The 20,595-nt window shown below is 37.5% G+C and overlaps 1 pseudogene; it reads right to left on the reverse strand.

Annotated features, from left to right (window-relative positions):
• The window catches only part of LOC149549140 (glycosyltransferase family 92 protein RCOM_0530710-like), a 68,318-nt pseudogene that overhangs the window by 25,158 nt on the left and 22,565 nt on the right, over window positions 1-20,595 (reverse strand).

The raw sequence follows: 20,595 nt of genomic DNA on the forward strand, positions 1-20,595 counted from the left end.
ATATTGTTGTAAAAGATGAATCTAATGATGAAGGCGATAAGATGGCGCTTGTCTCTCATTTTAGCAAAAATGACACATAGATCATAGATAGTGGATGTTCTCATCATATGACTCGAGACAAAAATAAGTTTGAACATTTTGAACACTATGATGGAGGTAGTGTAAGGTTTGGAAACAATGAACCTTGTTGCATAAAAGGGAAAGGTTGAATCTCATTAACCAATGAACTTGTATGTGATAATGCCTATTGGGTTGAAGGACTAAAACACAATTTCCTGAGTGTGGCATAGCTAAACAAAATTAGATTCAAGGTAGAATTCATGAATGGCAAAGAAAGACTATTGGATAGCCAAGGAAATTTTTTTGGGGCAGGCAGGCAAACAAAAGGTAACCTATTTTATTTTGATCTTGGTGATAGTTCATGTTTCATTGCTCAAGTAAAAGAAAGCTAGTTATGGCATAGAAGGATATGTGATGTAAACTTTGATAATATGGTCAAGATTAGAAAAATCAGAAGAGTAAGAGGTCTTCCTAATCTAAAGAAACTTGATGTTGGATTATGGAAGAATTCTCAAATTGGTAAAATGGGAAAGACTAGTTTTAAAAGAAAAAACTACTAGTAAGAAAATGTCTTGGAAATTGTGCATACTAATTTGTGTGGACCCATTGGAATAGAAACTTATAGTGGAGAGAAGTGTTTCATTCTTTTTATTAATGATTATTCTAGAATGATGGCTATTATGTATCTAAGAGAAAAATCAGAAGCTTTTGAGAAATTAAGATGGTATCTTGCTAAAGATTAAAATACATAAGATCAGATATAGGTGGTAAATTCATTTCAAATAATTTCAGCAATTTCTACATTGAAAGAGGAATCAAAAGACAAGTATCAACACCTAGTACTCCTGAGTAGAATGGAATAGTTGAAAGAAGAAATAGGTCCATCATGGATTGTGCAAAAACACTAATGATTGTGAAGAAAGTTGCTATCAAATATTGGAAGGAACCTATTAGCATTGTAGTTCATACTTTGAACTGAATTAAGTTGAAGGACTTAAACAAAACTCCTTATGAGCTATGGTATGGCTACAAACCCAATGCAAGTTACTTGAAAGTATTTGGCAACAAATGTTATATCTTGAAAGAATATAGAAAAGGAAAATTTGACGTAAAAGGTGATGAAGGTATATTTCTAGGATATTCCTACATAATTAAAGCATACAAATGTTTGAATTTATCCCTCAGAAAATCATTGAAAGTGTACATGCGAGAATTGATGAGTTTGCAGAAAAGATTGAAGAAGAAAGCAAAAAGGAACTAGAAGACTACTGGAGATTTGTCTACTATGAATTTGATATGTTTCCAAACACACTTGACAAAAAGGAGACTTCATCTCCCAAGTTAACCAAATCTCCATCAGCTACCAAGTTGTAGGAAGTTCAAACCAAGTTACAGGGACTCGAGTCACATTCAGAGGCTATCAATTTAATACATATCGAGTTTGAAGAACCCAAGCCATAGATAGAAGGACCTGAGTTAGAAGTTGAAATTCAAAATAAAGATAGTGCGGTTCATTCAAAAACTAAAGAACCTATATTGGCTAAATATGTTAGAAGACATCATGCACCTAATCAGATCATTGGAGATAAATCTGATGGAATAATGACAAAAAGAAAACTAAAAGGTACATGTTTACTTTCTAAATTTGAACCTAGAAGTGTTAAAGATTCATTGGAAAATGAAAGTTAGATTAAGGCTATGAATGAAGAAATAGAACTAATAGAAAAGAACAAAACTTGGACTCTTGTACCTAGGTCCAAAGACAAAAATGTAATTGGTACAAAATGGGTATTCAGAAATAAGTTGAATAAAGATGGAAAGGTATCAAGAAAAAAGGAAAGATTGGTATGTAAAGGATATTCTCAAGAAGAAAGTATTGATTATGGTGAAACTTTTTCCCTTGTTGCAATATTAGAAGGTGTTAAGACTTTACTAGCTTATGTAGCTTATAGAGGATTCAAAGTATATTAGATGGATGTTAAATCTACATTCTAAAATGGAATTCTTAATGAGGAAGTCTACATTGAACAGCTAGAAGGTTTTGTTGATCCAAACAAAAGGGAAATGGTCTACAAATTACACAAAGCCCTATATGGTCTCAGACAAGCTCCTAGAGCCTAGTATGGAAGACTACATAACTACTTGATAGATATTGGTTTTCAAATAATAAATGATAATAATAGCCTATACATCAAGGAAGGACTAGAAAAGAAGATTGTGTTGGCAAAAATGTTTGTGGATGACACTCTATTCATAGGAAATGATGATTTATGCAAAGCATTTTTAGAACAAATGAATAAGGAATTTGAAATGTCTATGTTTGGAGAAATAAAATTCTTTTTTTTATTGCAAATACAACATAATAGAAATGGTATCTACATCACTCAATCTAAATACATCAAAGAGATACTCAAGAAATTTGGAATGGAAGATTCAAAACTAGTTGGAACCCCCATGTGTACTAGACTCAAGCTTACAAAAGATGATGACTCCAAAGAAGTAGATCAAACCTTATATAGATCAATGATTGGGAAACTACAGTAGGTGGTATATACAAGGCCTTATATTGCCTTAGTATTTGGGATAATGGCAAGATTCTTAGCTAAACCTAGAGAAAACCACATGATGGCAATAAAAAGAATCTTAAGATATCTAACAGGCACTGAAGACTATGGCTTATGGTACAAACTTGGAGGCAAGCTTGACCTAAAAGTATTTACTAATGCTGATTGGGTAGGAAATCTTGATAATAGAAAACGGACTAGTGGTGGATAATTATTTCTTGGTAAAAGGTTGGTATCTTGGACAAGCAAGAAGCAAAACTGCACATCTAAATGTACAGTAGAAGCAAAATATGTAGCAGCAACAGTGAATTTTTCTAACATTGTTTGGCTCAAACAATTGTTAGAAAGAATGAAGGTTGAAATCAAAGAGCCAATAGTGATGTATTGTGATAACACTGGTGCAATCAACATTTCTAAGAATCCAATGATGCATTCCAAAAAAAATTACATTGTTATCAAATATCACTTTGTAAGAGAATTAGTACAAGACAAACAAATCAGATTGGAATATGTGCATACAAAGGAACAAATTGTAGATATATTCACAAAGACATTACGTAAGGATGCATTTTTCTATCTAAGAGGTAAGATAAGGGTCATTATCCTATCTAAAACTCACCAAATAAATATTAGTGATGCATAAAAAATAACCAAGTTGAAGATCAATCAGTTGATGAAGTAGTGACAAAGGACATATTGCAGATGAATCTACACTTAAGGTACATTGGCACTAATTAGAACTATCTTTGGCATGTGTTGTCAAAGAGGGAGAAGTCTACTATCGTATCTTTTTGAAATTTTATAGAAAGAGAAGTTAAGAAGCTTATTCATAGAGGGGGAAAAGTTCTAATAGAGGAAGTCTTGTTCTCAAAATTTCATTGTGCTATGACATGTTGTGTTGACATCAATACCAAAGAGAGAGATTGTTGGATACAATTGATTAATTGTGTGTTATCCTTGATGTTTCACAAATGTCATATCAGTTGACAGTTAGTGCATGTCGAGCTCACTTGGTCAATGAAGATAGTTTTTCTAGTCTACAAAAGTTCCTAAGTTTACTCTGTATAGAAGATAGCTTTTACCAAGCTCACTGGAGTGTCGAAGGAAGTTGAGGAGAAAAGAGTATTAACTGAGCTCACTTGGTTAATGAAGGAAAACTTAAATAGATTTAGTGCTAACTAAGTTCACTCGGTCACCAAAGGAATTTTGCAAGTTCATAGTGTTAACTGAGCTTCTATTGGTTAATAGAGGGAATCACTTCAGAATTAGTTTCTACTAAGTTGGGTCGGCTACCAAAGGATTTTCTTGTTTTCACATATAAAGCTTAATTATTTTACCTATTGATTCTAGCTGACTAAGTTGATGAATATGGTCTATTCTAATTTGTATTTGAGCCAACTTGACAATCTGAAAGGTATAAGTAAAAGGTCAATTTGTAATTTCAATGAATGTGATGTGTGCAAGTAGAATGAGCTAGAAAGAGATAAGAAGAGGAAGAAAACTTGAAGGATAAACAATTATCCTTATGGAGTAGAAAACTATTATTTGATTAGGAATAATCAAGTATGAACCAAAGTAGAGATCTATAATGAGAAATTCAATTACATCACAATCAGGTCATTTCATTGTTACTCTCTAACCATTGTAACAGTGATCTAAAATCTCTTAATAGACTTGGTTTGACAATTATTTGTAAATCCTCTAACAAGGTGGCAATTCCTTCAAATTGTTTCAAGACATTTTGTAAGGCCACTCCTAATAGGGTGATTAAATCCTTTAATAGGGTCACACCTAATAGTTTTTTTTGTAACCTTTACCCGAGTTATCTCCTAACAGGGCTTACTTTAGAAGAGTGAAAAATAGTAACTAGTTACATTGGTGGTTTTTTCCAAATTTTATTTCCATGTTAAATCCTAGTGTCTCACATGTTCATGTTATTTCCTTCATGTTCGCAAGTGATTGCTAATAACATCTTAAGATTCACTAAAGTAATTCACATTCTACATTTACCAAGTTACAACATTTTCTATGTGTTTACCGAGTAACAACCGTAATCTATTTTATCAATCTAAATTTTATAGTTGATATCTAAGGGATCTAGGATTTATTTTAGTGGTAACTGATTCACCCCCCCTCTTAGTCACTCCTCTTATATTTCCAATAGCAAGGTGATAGAGGGATAAACTCAATTAATTTTACATCTACATGAAAAGATGACAAGTCTTTAGTGTTGTTGTCAAAGAGGGAGATATAAGAAATATAGGAAATAAGGAGAAATTCCTAACAATAGAAGATACATTGAAAAGATTGACAAATCTTACATTATCCTATACAAAGGAGGCACATATACTGAGATAGGGAGAATTTTTAAAGATATTAATTTTATTTTTGGTATTGTTGTTGGTATTGGTTTGTCATTAATGCCAAAGAGGGAGATTTTTGAAAAGAGATTGTTTGAAGCATATAAACTATAATGGAACAATCATTATCTTGTTAATGATGTCAAATCTACTACTTGTTGATGAGACAATTGTTTTTAGTTTGAATGATATCATTTGTTTGATTGATGAAGAGGATTTGGAAAGAGAAGATAATAAGATAACCTAGAGAAAGGTTGATTTATTTAGTGTATAAAAGGAGCACTAAGACTAAGTAATACATTGATGATATTGTATATCATTGATATAAATAAGGGTAAAGTAAATAGTTACTTTAGCCGAGTCAAGAAGTATTTTCATAAATGGTCTCTACCAAGCTTGGCTAAGCAAATAGTGTAAGCCAATAAAATTCTAGTTCAAGCCAAACAGAAAGTTAGTATATGCCAATTGTCAGTAAATTTAGTAAGTATAAAGCATTAGGGAAATAATAGTAGTGACAGAGTTAAGAATATGTAGTTGGTGCTAAGCAACCTAGTGTTGTTCAAGCATTAAAAGATTGTTATTGCTGAGTGAATAATGTAGATGTCAAGTGATAAGAAAAAGTGTTAAATCAAAGATTTGACAAATCTAAGCTAGCTAATTTGATTTCTTGAATTATGTGAAGCACATGGAGGATAACTATGATGATCTAGTGGCACAAAATTCAAGATAAAACACTTTGAGGCAAATTCAAGGAAGATTATAGATGGAGTTTCTAGAGGAACTAAAAAGAAGTGGGTAGATTCATTGAATCTTACCTAACCCTAAAATTTATTATTATGGTTAAACAACAAAAGATCTAAATTTTTTATTTATAGAGATAGAAGGCCAGAAGAAAAGGTTTTCATGTGGGAGAACCTAAGGAAGACAAGAAGTCTAGGGTGTTGTTTCATTTGGTGGCCAGATAGAAGAGACTGTGATTGGTATAAAAAGCAAGAAGGCTTATGAGGTTGAATGCTTGAAGGGTGAACAAGCTATCAAAGATGAAGAGTATGAATGCCAAGAAGAATGGAGGACTAAACTAAAGATCTCTAATCTACAAGTGAGTTGTACTTTATTATCAGATCAAGTCCTATTGTTACTTTCTAAGAACCATATCAATGTGGATAAATCCTTTGGATTAAGGTTGACCTAATAGTCATTTGTAAATCCTTTAATTGGGTGGAATTCTAATGGAATGTTCTAAAGTCCTATGACAAGGCTCACTCCTAATAGGGTGATTGAAATACTTTAACCAAGATACATTTAATCATGTGTATTGTAACCTTTAACAAGGTTGGCCTTTAATAGGGCATCACTTCAGAAGAGTGAAATTGAGTAGCATGTTACTGCTAGTTTTTCCCAAAATGGGTTTCCATGTAAAATCCTTGTGTTAATTATCTAAATGAGTTTGTAGCATTTCATGTTTTTATTTCTACAAAGTCATTTTGACATAGGACAATGACCTACTAACTTAAAGTATTGTATGATCTAATGGATGCATGCATGCTATAATTTTATGCATATGATTGTGTTAAGCATTGAAAATATTTATTTGTACATTTGGCCCATGGATAACTAATTCACTCTCCTCTTAGTTATTCTAAAGAATTCCAACAAATGGTACATGTTGTATTTTAATCTTCCCACCAAATTCATAATTCATATTGCCCTTCCCGCCTTTGAAATATCCATAGTCAAATACCGGTGGAAATATTTAAATACCAAAGTTTTAAACCTTATGATATATTTTATGGCCCGCAAGTTCTCCATCGTCAGATCTGCAGACATCAAGGGCAGGCACCATCGCGCTATGGAGAAGCTGCACGATATTTTTGTTAGTGACATAGCGCCTGTCGATGCATGTCCGGTGGGTCCAGCTTGCAAGGAAGAGATTGGGGGTGGGTCAAAAAAGTTCTACGGCACTATGGGCACCATGTCGATATCGTGTGTTGGTCAGAGTAATGTCATAGTGACATAGCACCCAGCTGGCAGGAGGGTACTTCGACGGTGAGTCCTAGTGTTCGGCGGGCAAGGTTCGCGGTACCGAAAAATTTTTACAATGGGCTGGGTGAACATGTTTTGATGGGCCAAAAAGTTTCAAAAAGTGGCAAGGCACCATGGTGCCAATAGAAAACTCACAAGTTTTACATTAGCGACATAGTGCCCAAACAAAAGATCAGACCACGACAAGAGCAATCAGGCACGGTGGGTCCCAACAAGTACTTCACATACACGATAGGAAAGTCCAATGCTATGACGGCCAATTAGATGGAGACACGTCTACAAAGGAAGGGAGTATTGTCATTGGGTGCTATGGCACTATGGGGATTTGGCCTCGATTTCCCCATAGTGACATAGCACCTAGTTGACACGTGGCGTGGTCAAGATCAAACAATACTAGAATCTACCAGGTTGGTGCTTCGAAGGCCAATGGGTAGGTGCCAAGTATATGAGTCAGAGAATATGTGGTTCACGGGCCCAACAATTTTTAGGGGGAAGGATGTGCAGAGTACGAGGTGGTTCTGATTGTCAGATTGAGATTGATCTATGATGGGTGCCATCGCGCTATGAGGAACTGCTCGAGAGATATCAACAGCGACATAGTGCTTGGGCACCACGTACCCTAGTGGGACCATATTTTCATGTAGCCAACGCAGTAAAGGGTTTGGGTTGCTCGTGATCGTCAGATCTGCAGAGATCAACACTGGGCACTAACTCGCTATGAAGAAGTGCTCGATGTTTTGCCATAGCAAGTTAGCACCCCGAGGACACGTGTCCTCATGGGCCTAGGAAGGAGGCATAGTAACATAAGCAGTTTGATGTTGGCAATCAAGTTAGGGCATCACGGTAATAGTTTGGTGATGTAGCAGTCAGGTTGGTGACCACCGCGGTTAGAGATAACAGTGGGATGCTATGTCACTATAATGACCCTCAGGGCATGGTGCCCATAGCGACATAGTGCCCAAGCAATTTAATGGAACATGGTCAGCGCATGGAATCTTGAGGAGGTGGCAAAATAAAGAGAGACGATTGGCCCGTGTGGCCTAGTTGGCACATAAGGAACTATTTGACTTGCTTTGACCTCACGAATTCATGAGCCAAAAACAATGAATCAAGTTTTTTTTGCTGCAAAATTTTGATCCTATGATCAATGCCACCAACTCAGAAGTGAATGCAAATTGGAAGGACATTCTACCACCACTATAGGTCTATCTACTATGTCAGGGGATGTTTTTTTGGCACCATTTTTGTCTTCTCCAGGCACTTTCTCAAAGGAATATCAGATTTTTGGTACTCAAAAGCCTATTCAAATCAGATCTTTGATCGGATTTTCAGGGTGAGAAGTAAATCTAATACAAAAATCCTCAGTTATGTCTGAACTATAAAGGCAAATTTTTTTTTCATTTTTTAGGGGGGACTCCTTTTCTGATCTCTCTACTACTGCTTGCAGGTCTGTAGTGTAAAATTCCCTTCGTCTCTGAGCTGTATAACATTCTGTATCATCTCCTTCAACCATCAATGTGTATGTGCATCCATCTTGCCTCTCATTGGTGTATTGTTGAGATCTGTGGCTTGCATATTGTATCTATTTTCAGCCTATTGGATAATATATAAGTGGAATCCTTGTCCTTGTGTTATTCAGTTCAGTTTCCTGATCTGTATGTGGTTTTTCATTGACATAAGTCTTGGTGTGTATGTCTTTTGAATGTTATCTTGGTTTTGTAGTGCATATATGGGCAGAAATGAGTCTGAACACTCTATTTTGGTGCATCACCTCCTTTGATTAGACTAGCTAGATTTTCTTTTGTGCTCTCCTTCTCCCTTTTCCTCTCCAAGAAGTAGATAGGTGCACCTTGATAGTAAGAAGAAGCTAGCCTTCTCTGGAGACTCAACCTCATAGTTCAAGTCCCACGGCTTGAAGGTTGTTTCTATGTTTCACTAGATTGTCCTCGTGCATAGGCCTTGGACAAGGGTGCAAACCTAAGTGACAATAGTTTTTGGCACGCCCAATGGCACTCACCTATTAAAGATTTAAAGTCTACTGATGTAAAAGAAGAAAGAGTTCAAGATTAATACTAAAGAGATAGTACTAGCTTCGGTGTTGAAGCCTTCAAGAGGCTGATTCTTCAAAGTACTTGGCAACTCTGAACATTAACAAATTTGGTTCCAGGCCAAAGTTGCAGAAATTCATGCCCAGAGCTGAAACAAGGGCATCTTCTAGAGGTAAATTTCAATATCAAGAGCTTTCTCTTTCAAATCCTAGAAGAAGGAGGACTAGAATATCATTATCACCAGTTAGGGGTGCAATAACGGTCGATATACCTGTAAGATCTGTCTCTACTCCTCTTTTTGTTTGAACTCAACCTAGATTGCCATCAACACTCATCAATAGAACACTTGTTTACATGGCCCAACCAAGAGTTGATGCTTTTACCACCTTTAATGGTGGAAGTCCTCTATTGTTAGCCCAAAGACATGACATACCAGTATCTACACTCAAAAGTATACCTAATTTTACTGGTGAAACTTCCATCTCCCCTTTAGAGCATATCCAAGAAGTAGAAAATGTCTGTAATATTCATGGTATTATAGAGGATGATGTTGCTGTCAGACTTCTAGCCTCATCTTTAAAAGGAAAAGCATTACAGTGGTATAGAGGCTTATCTCATGGTTCTATAACTGATTGGGATGGACTAGGAGCAGGATTATGCAAACATTTTGAGGATAGAAGTGACTATCTGTCACTTTTAGAGCAGTTGACTACTATTAAAAGAGCCCCCCATGAGTGTATGACTGATTTTAACTATAGATTTCAAAATACATGGGATAGAATACCTACTACAGTGAAACCTACCCTTGGTAATTCCTTCTTGCATTACCTTAGAGCTTTTAACAGTGATATTGCCACTACAATCCAAACAATGGGAAGAGATACCTTGCCTAATGCCTATGAGGTAGCCATAAAAGCTGAGAACATCCTAATACAAGGAGGAAAGTTGGCTCCAAGGACCCCTATGCCTTTCTTTCCTGATGTTCCCAAACACCAACCAGCAATGGCCCCTCTTCCTACAACTTCTACATCACAAGCCCTTGCTCTAGTCCCTCAGGCTTCCACATCCTCAAATGGGATAGATGAACTCAAAGAGATGCTCCAAGGTCTAGTACTGAATATAGATAAGAGAGAGAGAAGACCCTGGATAAAAAATTGCAAGAGAAGGGGAGGGAGTTGAAAGACCAAGGAAAGAGATTAGAGGATAGTTTTTCTATGATACAAAAAATGAGTAACAAGGTGGTGGCTTTAGAGAGGCACCAAGCTCAAGGTGGCAAGCCTCCCCAATTGCAATATCAAGCTCCAAATGGTGGTAGGCCTCCTAATCAATGGAATAGCTCTTTTGATCAGGGTAGGCAAAATTGTCATGTTTCTGCTTCAAGCTCAAATCAGAACAGAGCTATAGTCCCTCAAAATAACTTGGCCCAAGTTCAAGATTTCTATCCTTCCTGCAACTATTCTTATGCCTATTGCATGTGCCAGAAGGCAGAATCTTATTTGGCCTTAACTGTCCAAGAACCTGTAGCAAAGAAATCATACAAGGAGGATCATCCCAAAGAGGCCTCATACATTCAAGGGCATGATGATTGCTCTTTCATGAATCATCATATTAGGGAGCATTGTAATGTAAACCAGGATTCCATCGCTCATAACACTAGAAGCAAAAAAAGAGCTATGGAAGATGTTGTCCCTCCTCCTCCTAATTAGGCCTCAACTTCAAATGCAACATCTCATGAGCAAGTAGAAAATGAACGAACAAGTACTTCGCAGTAGCAAAGGCAAGATTCCAGAAGGAAAGATGCAAGTGATCCTTATGTTGCTCCATCTCAACCCCCTATAAGTGCGGCTCCCAAAGTTTCTACCAAAGTTCCTAATGCACCATTTAGTGTGGTAGGGAAAATGAAGAAGACAAATGTGAACATTTCCATGTGGGATGTTGTTGTTACCATACCAATGTAGAAGAGGATACTGTAGCAAGAATTAGAGAAGATTGAACCCAAGGATCAGCCATCTACCATGGAGAGTGCCACAAGTCTAGTACAACCAGCAAGGGATCTGGAGACAAATAAAAAGGTTAGATCTCCTCCATTCTATATTTCTCTAATTATAGGGGGCAAATTAGTCCACAATTGCATGATAGATTCAGGGGCTAGTAGCTCAGTAATGCCTAGGTGTGTTGTTGATGCTTTAGGAATCAAATATGAGCCCATTGTTAGGGATGTGTTACAATTAGATGGTAGTATTGTCAAAATTGTAGGTATCCTTAGGAATGTGGAGATGGCCCTACATGCATGCCCTAGTTGCACTGTGATTCAAGACATATCTATTGTTGAAGTCAAGCCCCATTTTGCTATCTGTCTTTCAAGAGACTTCACTGCTCAAATTGGTGGATTCATATCTGCTGATTGGTCATATATGTCATTTAAGACCAGATATGGAGCCAATGCCTCAATTAGAGCAGAACCTCAAGCCCTTCATCACACTGAATCTTACACCCCCAATCCCACCAACATGAATTGCCCTATTCTAGAGATGGATGAAAATGACATAGTAAATGAGCCTACCACTTCCATAGCAAAGATTCCTAATTTCTTCTTGGATGAATGGGCTAGTACATATTAGTTTGAACCTATGTCAGAAACTCTTGAGACAGGCCTTAGTACATATTGCATAATACAAAAAAATGCTCAAGTTCCTGATCTAATTAGGACTAATGATGATATAAGTGGAACATGGAGTATGTACTTTCATGGCTCAAGGAATAGAAATAGATCAGGGGCTGGTGTTATGTTGATCTCTCCTGCACAAATAAGATACTACTTCTCCTTTAGGCTCCAATTTAGTTGCACCAATAATGTGGCTGAATATGAATCCTTGATTCAAGGCCTCCTACTTGCCCAAAAGAGAGGAATTCAAGCCTTGAGAGTATATGGGGATAGTGAGTCGGTAGTTAACCAAGTGAGAAACTATAATATCACCAAAAATGGCCCGCTCAAGTCTTACAAACACAAAGTCTGGGATTTTCTTGAGGGCTTCAATGCATTTAATATTCAGAGCATTCCTAGCAAAGAAAATAGACATGCTAATAGACTTGCAGCAGTGGGTGCATCTTATGATTTACTAGGGAATCTTGAGGAAGAAAAGAAGCAACAAATAAGGGTGGTAGTGAGGCCTGCCATCCCTAACAACAACACTCATTGGTAGGTGTTTGATTTTGACAAGAAAATTGTGAGTTTTTTGTAGAATGAGGCAGAATTCTTGGAAAGAAACCCGTCAAGACTGTGAGATCAGTATGGTGATCAGATCATTCATCTTAGTTCTAACAAGTTGCCCAAGGGTCTCATTACCTTGGAGAGTGTCTTTAATCCTGATGATCAAACAAGAGGCAAAGGAATGAATCTAGCTATAGAAAAGGATGATTATGCCCCAGTTACAATTGCTGATGGAAAATTTTTGAATATGGGGAAGGTATGTTCTGAAATTGAGCAAGAAAACTTCATTCATCTATGTCAAGAATTTAATGATGTATTTTCTTAGACATATGATGACTTAAAAGGGTTTGACCCTAGTTTTTTTTAGCATACCATAGATTTAGTTGATAAGGCCAAACTAGTAAGGCAAAAATAGAGGCTAGTGAATCCTAAGATTGAGCCTCTAATGAGAAAAGAACTATCCAAGTTGATAGAGGCTAATATAATATTTCCTATCAAACACTCATCATGGGTAGCTAACGTTGTCCCTGTAAGGAAGAAGAATGGAGAAAATTAGACTATGTGTGGACTTTAGGGATCTTAATCAGGCTTCTCTTAAAGATCACCATCCTCTCCCTTCCATGGAGAAAATCTTGTCCAGAGTCAGTGGGTCAAGGAGATTCTCTTTTCTTGATGGATTCTCTGGTTATAACCAAGTGTTGGTTAAAGAATCTAACAGACATAAAACATCATTTACTACTAAATGGGGCACCTATGCTTATTGAAAGATGCCATTTGGACTAACAAATGCAGGTGCCACATTTCAGAAGGCAATAGAGATGGCCTTCAAAAAATTAATTGACAAGTTTGTCTTAGTATACCTTGATGATATAACTGTATATTCAAAAAATATAGAAGATCATTTTGATCATCTAAGATAGGTATTTCTAAGATGTAGAGAGTTTGGGGTTTCCCTTAACCCAGCCAAGTGTGTCTTTGTTACAAGCCAAGGAAAATTATTGGGACACATTGTATCTAAGGATGGGCTGACCATTGATCTAGAAAGAACAAAGGCAATACTTGCCCTTCCTCTTCCTAAACACAAGAAGGGGCTGCAAAGTTTCCTTGGTAGAATAAATTTTGTAAGAAGGTTTATTCCTAATCTTGCCACCATTGTGAAACCTCTTACAGCTATGCTTAAGAAAGGTATGGTCTTCTCATGGACCAAGGAAGGGAAGGAGAGTTTTGAAGAGATCAAGACAGCCATAGCCTCAGCCCCTACTCTCATGAACCCAAATTTTGAAAAAGATTTCATGATCCTCTACACTCTAGGTGGTGAGTCAAGTATCTCTGCTATCTTGACTCAAACAAATGACAAGGATGAAGAGCAGCCCATAGCCTTCTTTAGTGAACAGCTCAAGGAATATGAAGATAAGTACAAATTTGTTGAGAAGCAGGCCCTTGCAATCATCAGAACCTTGAAGAAATTCAAGCACCTCTTGTCCCACAATAAGATCCATTTGTTGGTGCCCCATGCTAGTGTAAAGGACTTCCTATTAAGCAAAGATATCAATGAAAAGAGAGCTGGATGGATCACTAAGGTAATGGAGTATGATGTTGATATTCAGATTACCAAGCTGGTAAGAGGGAGAGGATTGTGCAAAGAAATGTTATCAGGCTAGGATTCAGATGAAGAGGCTGCTATGGTAATAATAGAGCAGCAAGAGTTAAGAAACATTAATGGACCAAGGAGCTGGATAAATGACATGAAGAACTTCTTATCAGGGAATGGATACCCTCAGGGATTGGACAGAACTAAAAGGAGACAATATAGACTATAGTCCATTCCCTATGTTGTAATTGATGGTATCCTATTCAGGAGGGATTTTAATGGGACCCTGTTGAGATGCATTGAAGAGGATCAGGCTGAGAGGATGATTAAGGAACTTCATGATGGCCCTGATGGTGGCCATTTCTTTGCAAGAACAATTGCCATGAAGATCATGAGGGCTATTTATTATTGGCCATCTCTGTTCCATGATTGTTATGGATATGTGAGAAAATGTGAGAAGTGTGCTTTCTTCTCAGGCAAACAGAGGCTCGCAGCTCTCCCCCTTCGTCCTATTCAGGTAGATCAGCCCTTTACCCAATGGGGGTTGGATTTTATAGGCCCCATTTGTCCTCCATCTAGTGCAGGTTATAAATGGATTTTGGCTACTACTGATTATTTCACTAGATGGACAGAGGCAGTTGCCTTGAAGGATGCCACAGAACCATCAGTTGTTGAATTCCTTGATGGAATTGTATCTAGGTTTGGTGTTCCTTCTACTATCATTTCGAACAATGCTAAGTCTTTTGTTGGAACCCAAATTTGTGCATGGGCAATGAATCACAATATCTACTTGAGCACATCATCAAATTACTATCCCCAGGGTAATGGTTTGGTTGAGTCTTCCAACAAGAATCTGATCAGAATCATGAAGAGGACAATAGAAGACAATTAGAGGGTCTGGCATAAGAAATTAAGAACTGCTCTGTGGGCTGATAGGATAACACCGAATAGATCTGTTGGGAATTCACCTTTTGTGCTAGTATATGGTAGGGAAGCCAAACTCCCAATCTCATTGGAATTCCCATCCTTAGAGTTGGCTCATCAGCTTGAATTGATTGAAGATAGTGCCATGTTAGTAAGAATGGCAGAGCTAATTGAGTTAGAAGAGAAAAGAAATAAAGCTATGCAGACCCTAGAGATGCATCAACAGTAGATGAAAAGGAGTTTTGATAAGAAAACTAGGGTCAGAACCTTCAGAGAAGGAGATTTAGTTCTAAAGTGGGATGCAGATAGGGAAAAACCATGAAGACATTCCAAATTTGATGCACTATGGAGTGGCCCCTATCTGATTGCCAGTTACAAACAGGCTAATGCATTCCAGCTAAGCTGGCCCAATGGAGAGATTTTGCCCATTCTAGTCAATGGGATCTATCTAAAGCCCTGTTTCTAAAATTTGGGAATCCATGTACATAAGTAGTTTAGTTTCTTTTCTGTTGTTTCCTGCTTTTTAATAAGTTCACATGCACATGGTTCTCTCTTTGAGTTGCCAGCTTCTGAAGTTTTGACAGTTTTGAGGTTACAAAAGTAGAGCTAGGGTTTTCAATGTTTTGATCTCCTCTAAGAAGGGTTAGGGTTTTGTAGTTCTCATATTCATACTTTTTTGACTCCATGACACAATGGATTGTTTATAGGCACTCGTCATGCATCGAGCAGTCTCATGCCCCCTGTGAGTCGCTAGAAATGTTGTATTTTAATCTTCCCACCAAATTCATATTTCATATTGCCCTTCCTTCCTTTGAAATATCCATAGTCAAATACCCATGAAAATATTTAAATACCAAAGTTTTAAACCTTATTATATATTTTACGGCCTGCAAGTTCTCCATCGTCAGATCTATAGAGATCAAGGGCAGGTGCCATCATGCTATGGAGAAGCTACACGAGATTTCTATTAGAGACATAGCGCCTATCAACGCATGTTCAGTGGGTCCAACATGCAAGGCAGAGGTTGGGGGTGGGTCATAAAAGTTCTGCGGCATCGTGGGTGCCATGTCGCTATTGAGTGTTGGTCAAAGAAATGTCATAGCGACATAGCGCCCAGCTGACCGGAGGGTGCTTCGACGATGAGTCCCAGTGTTCAGCGGGCAAGGTTCGCGGTACCAGAAAATGTTTACAGCGGGCCAAGTGAACATGTTTTGACAAGTCAAAAAGTTTCAAAAAGCGGCAAGGTGTCATGGCACCAACGAAAAACTCATGATTTTTCTGTTAGCGACATAGTGCCCAAATAGAAGATCAGACCACGACAAGAGCAATCAGGCATGGTGGGTCCCAACAAGTACTTCGCATGCATGGTAGGAAAGTCCAATGCTACGATGGCCAATCATATGGAGACACATCTACGAAGGAAGGGAGTATTATCATTGGGCGCTATGACGCTATGGGGATTTGGCCTCGATTTCCCCATAGCGACATAGCGCCTGGTTGACGCGTGGTGTGGTCAGGATCAAACAATACCAGAATCTTCTAGGTTGGTGCTTCGAAGGACAATAGGGAGGTGCCAAGTATATGAGTCAAAGAATAAGTGGTTCATGGGCCTAGCAATTTTTAGGGGTAAGGATGTGTAGAGTACGAGGTGGTTCTGATCGTCAGATTGAGATTGATCTACGATGGGTGCCATCACGCTATGAGGAAATGCTCGAGAGATATCAACAACGACATAGCACCTGGGTGCCATGTGCCCTGGTGGGACCATATTTTCATGTAGCCAGTGTAGTAAAGGGTTTGGGTCACTCGTGATCGTCAAATCTGCAGAGATCAACGCTGGGTACTAACTCGCTATCAAGAAGTGCTTGATGTTTTTCCATAGTGAGTTAGCACCCTGAGGACATGTGTCCTCATGGGCCTAGGAAGGAGGCATAGTAACATAAGTAGTTTGAAGTTGGCAGTCAAGTTAGGGCATCGCAGTAATAGTTTGGTGATGTAGCAGTCAGGTTGGTGACCACCGCGGTTAGAGATAACAGTGGGGCGCTATGTCGCTATAATGACCCTCAAGGCATGGTGCCCATAGCGACATAGCAACCAAGCACTTTAATGGAGCAAGGTCAGTGCATGGAATCTTGAGGAGGTTGAAAAATAAAGAGAGACGATTGGCCTGCGTGGCCTAGTTGGCACATAAGGAACTATTTGACTTGCTTTGACCTCGTGGATTCATGAGCCAGAAACAATGAATCAAGTTTTTTTTGCCACAAGATTTCAATCCTGTGATCAATGCCACCGACTCAAAAGTGAATGCAAAGTGCAAGGACATTCTACCACCATTACAGATCTATCTACTATGTTAGGGGATATTTTTTTGGCACTGTTTATGTCTTCTCCAGGCTCTTTCTCAAAGGAATATTAGATTTTTGGTACTCAAAATCCTATTCAAATCAGATCTTTGATCGGATTCTTAGGGTGAGAAGTTAATGCCAATAGGTGAGAAGTAAATGTAATACAAAAATCCTTAGTTATGCCTGAACTATAAAGGCAAGTTTTGTTTTCACTTTTTAGGGGGGACTCCTTTTCTGATTTCTTTGCTACTACTTGCAAGTCTGTAGTGTAAAATTCCCTTAGTCTCTGAGCTGTATAACATTCTGTATCATCTCCTTCAGCCATCAATGTGTATGTGCATCCATCTTGCCTCTCATTGGTGTATTGTTGAGATCTGTGGCTTGCATACTGTATCTATTTTCAGCCTATTGGATAATATATAAGTGGAATCCTTTTCCTTGTGTTATTTAGTTTGGTTTCTTGATCTATATGTGGTTGTTGATTGACATAAGTCTGGGTGTGTATGTCTTTTGAATGTTATCTTGGTTTTGTAGTGCATATATGGGCAGAAATGAGTTTGAACACTCTATTTTGGTGCATCACCTCCTTAGATTAGACTAGGTAGATTTGCTTTCATGCTCTCCTTCTCCCTTTTCCTCTCCAAGAAGTAGATAGGTAGGCCCTGATAGTAAGAGGAAGCCGGCCTTCTTCGGAGACTCAACCTCGCAGTTCAAGTCCCATAGCTTGGAGGTTGTTTCCATGTTTCACTAGGTTGTCCTCGCGCATAGGCCTTGGACAAGGGTGCAAACCTAAGTGAAAATAGTAAATTACCCATTCTAGTACAAATTTTAGAATATTATGCATCATGATACGTGCACACAATTTCATCTTCTTTCTTTCTTTACTTCTACTATGAGGACTTTGATGAGATGGTGGGATGTGATAATAAAAAATACAAGGAATAGGGTTTCCATGGATTAATAGAGTTATTTTGGATGGAATGAGGTGAGAAACTACTTCTTTATCTTTTGGATGTTCACACCTAAAGACCTCTTGTGTAGACATGGTTACGATAATTTTATGTTGTGCCATTGAAGATACAACATAGGTCTTATGTTTCAATATTTAATACATGTTTATAGTTTATACCTTTGAAAAACATAACAACATTATTATCTATGATGAAGGTCTCATATACAATGTGATACCATGTTGATATGATATTGGTTTTGACAAGTGAATGTCAACACCTTAAGTTACTTAGTTCATGCTGAACAAGTAGTACATGCCGAGCCATAGTGAGTATTGAGCCACTCATGTGTCAAGTCACTCAAGTGTTGAACAAATAGTGTATGCTAAGTGATTCAAGTGCTGAGTAAATAGTGGATGCTAAGTGATTTAGATGCCAAGTCGTAGTATAAATATTAGTGCATGCTAAGCATTAGAAACTTCAGATGATGAGTGAAACAATTTTGACATATTTTTTTGTAATGGCACAAACAACTATGTAAACCATTTTTGAGCCAACTTAAGATTGAATTTTGATATTTTGGAGATAAGGATGAATCTCTAGTTGGATTACCTATGCATTACATGTAGCCAATCAAAAAATGGGAAGGATTAAATAGAAAAATAGATGAATGTCAGCCATAGATTCATACCTAACCCTAAGTCACCAAAGTCTTCTTAATGAGGACAAACCCTAAACTTTCAATGAATGTTGAAGGAGTGAAGAGAATAGTTTGTGTAACGCCCTGCCAAGGGATCCCAAAAGAATAAACCTAAAGTTTTACAAACTTTGCCAAACATTTTTTTTCTTTTCATAATACATGAAATATCAACCATTCACATCAAATCATGATAGCGGAAGCATTAACATTTAATCATCTAAAGCATACGTAACAGGTTACATTCCTTAAGGATCCCAAAATGTTGAGTCACATTTAATTTAATCAACTAAGTTTAACAACATCTACTTCCACATTCATATAAATTATAGAAAGTCTAAGATTGATAATATTCTTTTGTTGTAAATGCATCTTGGCAAATCAATTCTAAATGCTGAATCATCTACTGAACATGTCACATGGTATGATCGGCTCAAAAGGATATAAAAATACAAAGATAATGATTCATCAACCTTATTAAATCCATGATACAAGTACATTCAAGTAATGAAACTAATAACATACATGATACATCCATTCATCACTAAGGATATAACAAGCATCGTAAAAGCTAACCATCTATCATAATACACAATTAATCTAAGTGCGCAGTTCCTCCCAACCATCAATAGCATCATTAGACCATCGTGGACCCTAGCCATCCCTCTGCGCATAACATCCCAAGTCACCGAAGAGATCATCGGTATTACCAAAGTAGGAATGTCACTCCTAAAACATACAACATTATATGCAGAAAGAAATCTAACATGTTACAACATATGCATGAGAAATCTAATCATACAAAATAAAGCATAAGATGATTCTATAAGTAAATAGCATTGTCTATCACTTGCTAATCATCAATATAAAGAATCATGTTAGCAAATAACATCTAACATTAGATATAACATCCATCATAATGATCCAAGAATATAAGGAAGGTAAATGCCAACAAAGAATGTGCTGAAAGAGATAAACTCAAGTCAAAAATCCAAATGTTAAGAGTACATCATCCAAAAATTTCCAATCATCATCAATGTAAATCGATAGTCACAATAAGCACATTCAACAATAAGTACACCATTAGAGTTACACACAAGCTCTATAGAGGAAACTTAGGCTACATTCTAGGGAGTTTCATCACATGGCTGCTTGAGTTACCCTAGACTGGTCTCTCAATAGACCCCAGACCCTCAAGCGTTGAGTTACCCTGGATTGGTTACTCTGAACCCCAGACCCTCAACATGGCACATGTGGAACCAGAAAGCCCTCTCATGAAGATGAGGCAATCATCCCATTCCCATCCTTAGTCCATACAAGCACTCAAGGTATGGGTGGGTCAAATATCCCTAACTTATCTTTTTAGTGTGTTTTCCCAAAATTATTAATTACTAGATTATCACTTATTACATAACTTGCATTAGGTTACCCTAGTTCTACCACTTTGGTCGAAACAAAATGATAAGTGGTGGAGGAGTTTAATGCAAGGTTTGAATCCCATATAGCTATAATTTTTGGGCAAGAAAAATCTTTTCACTCCTACCCAAATCTAGAAAGGGCACTCACAAAGACTTTGATACTCAAGAGGAAAGATGGGATCAGTAACAATGCATATGGCCATACAGAAGAACTGAGAGGAAGAAAGACTCTCGAAAGGCCTGCTAGTATGATGAGACTTATAAGCCATACAATTGCATTTGTAATAAGTGTGAGGACAAGGAAGAGCCCTTTCCTTTTAGCAATGTCAGTGATGAAGAGAGCAACAGATGATCCCAGCGTTATTAAGGCATATCTCATGCCAG

Source organism: Cupressus sempervirens, chromosome 7 (genome assembly GCF_028749045.1).
Source record: "Cupressus sempervirens isolate cs-2001-9-10 chromosome 7, ASM2874904v1, whole genome shotgun sequence".
Taxonomy (NCBI): Eukaryota; Viridiplantae; Streptophyta; class Pinopsida; order Cupressales; family Cupressaceae; genus Cupressus; species Cupressus sempervirens.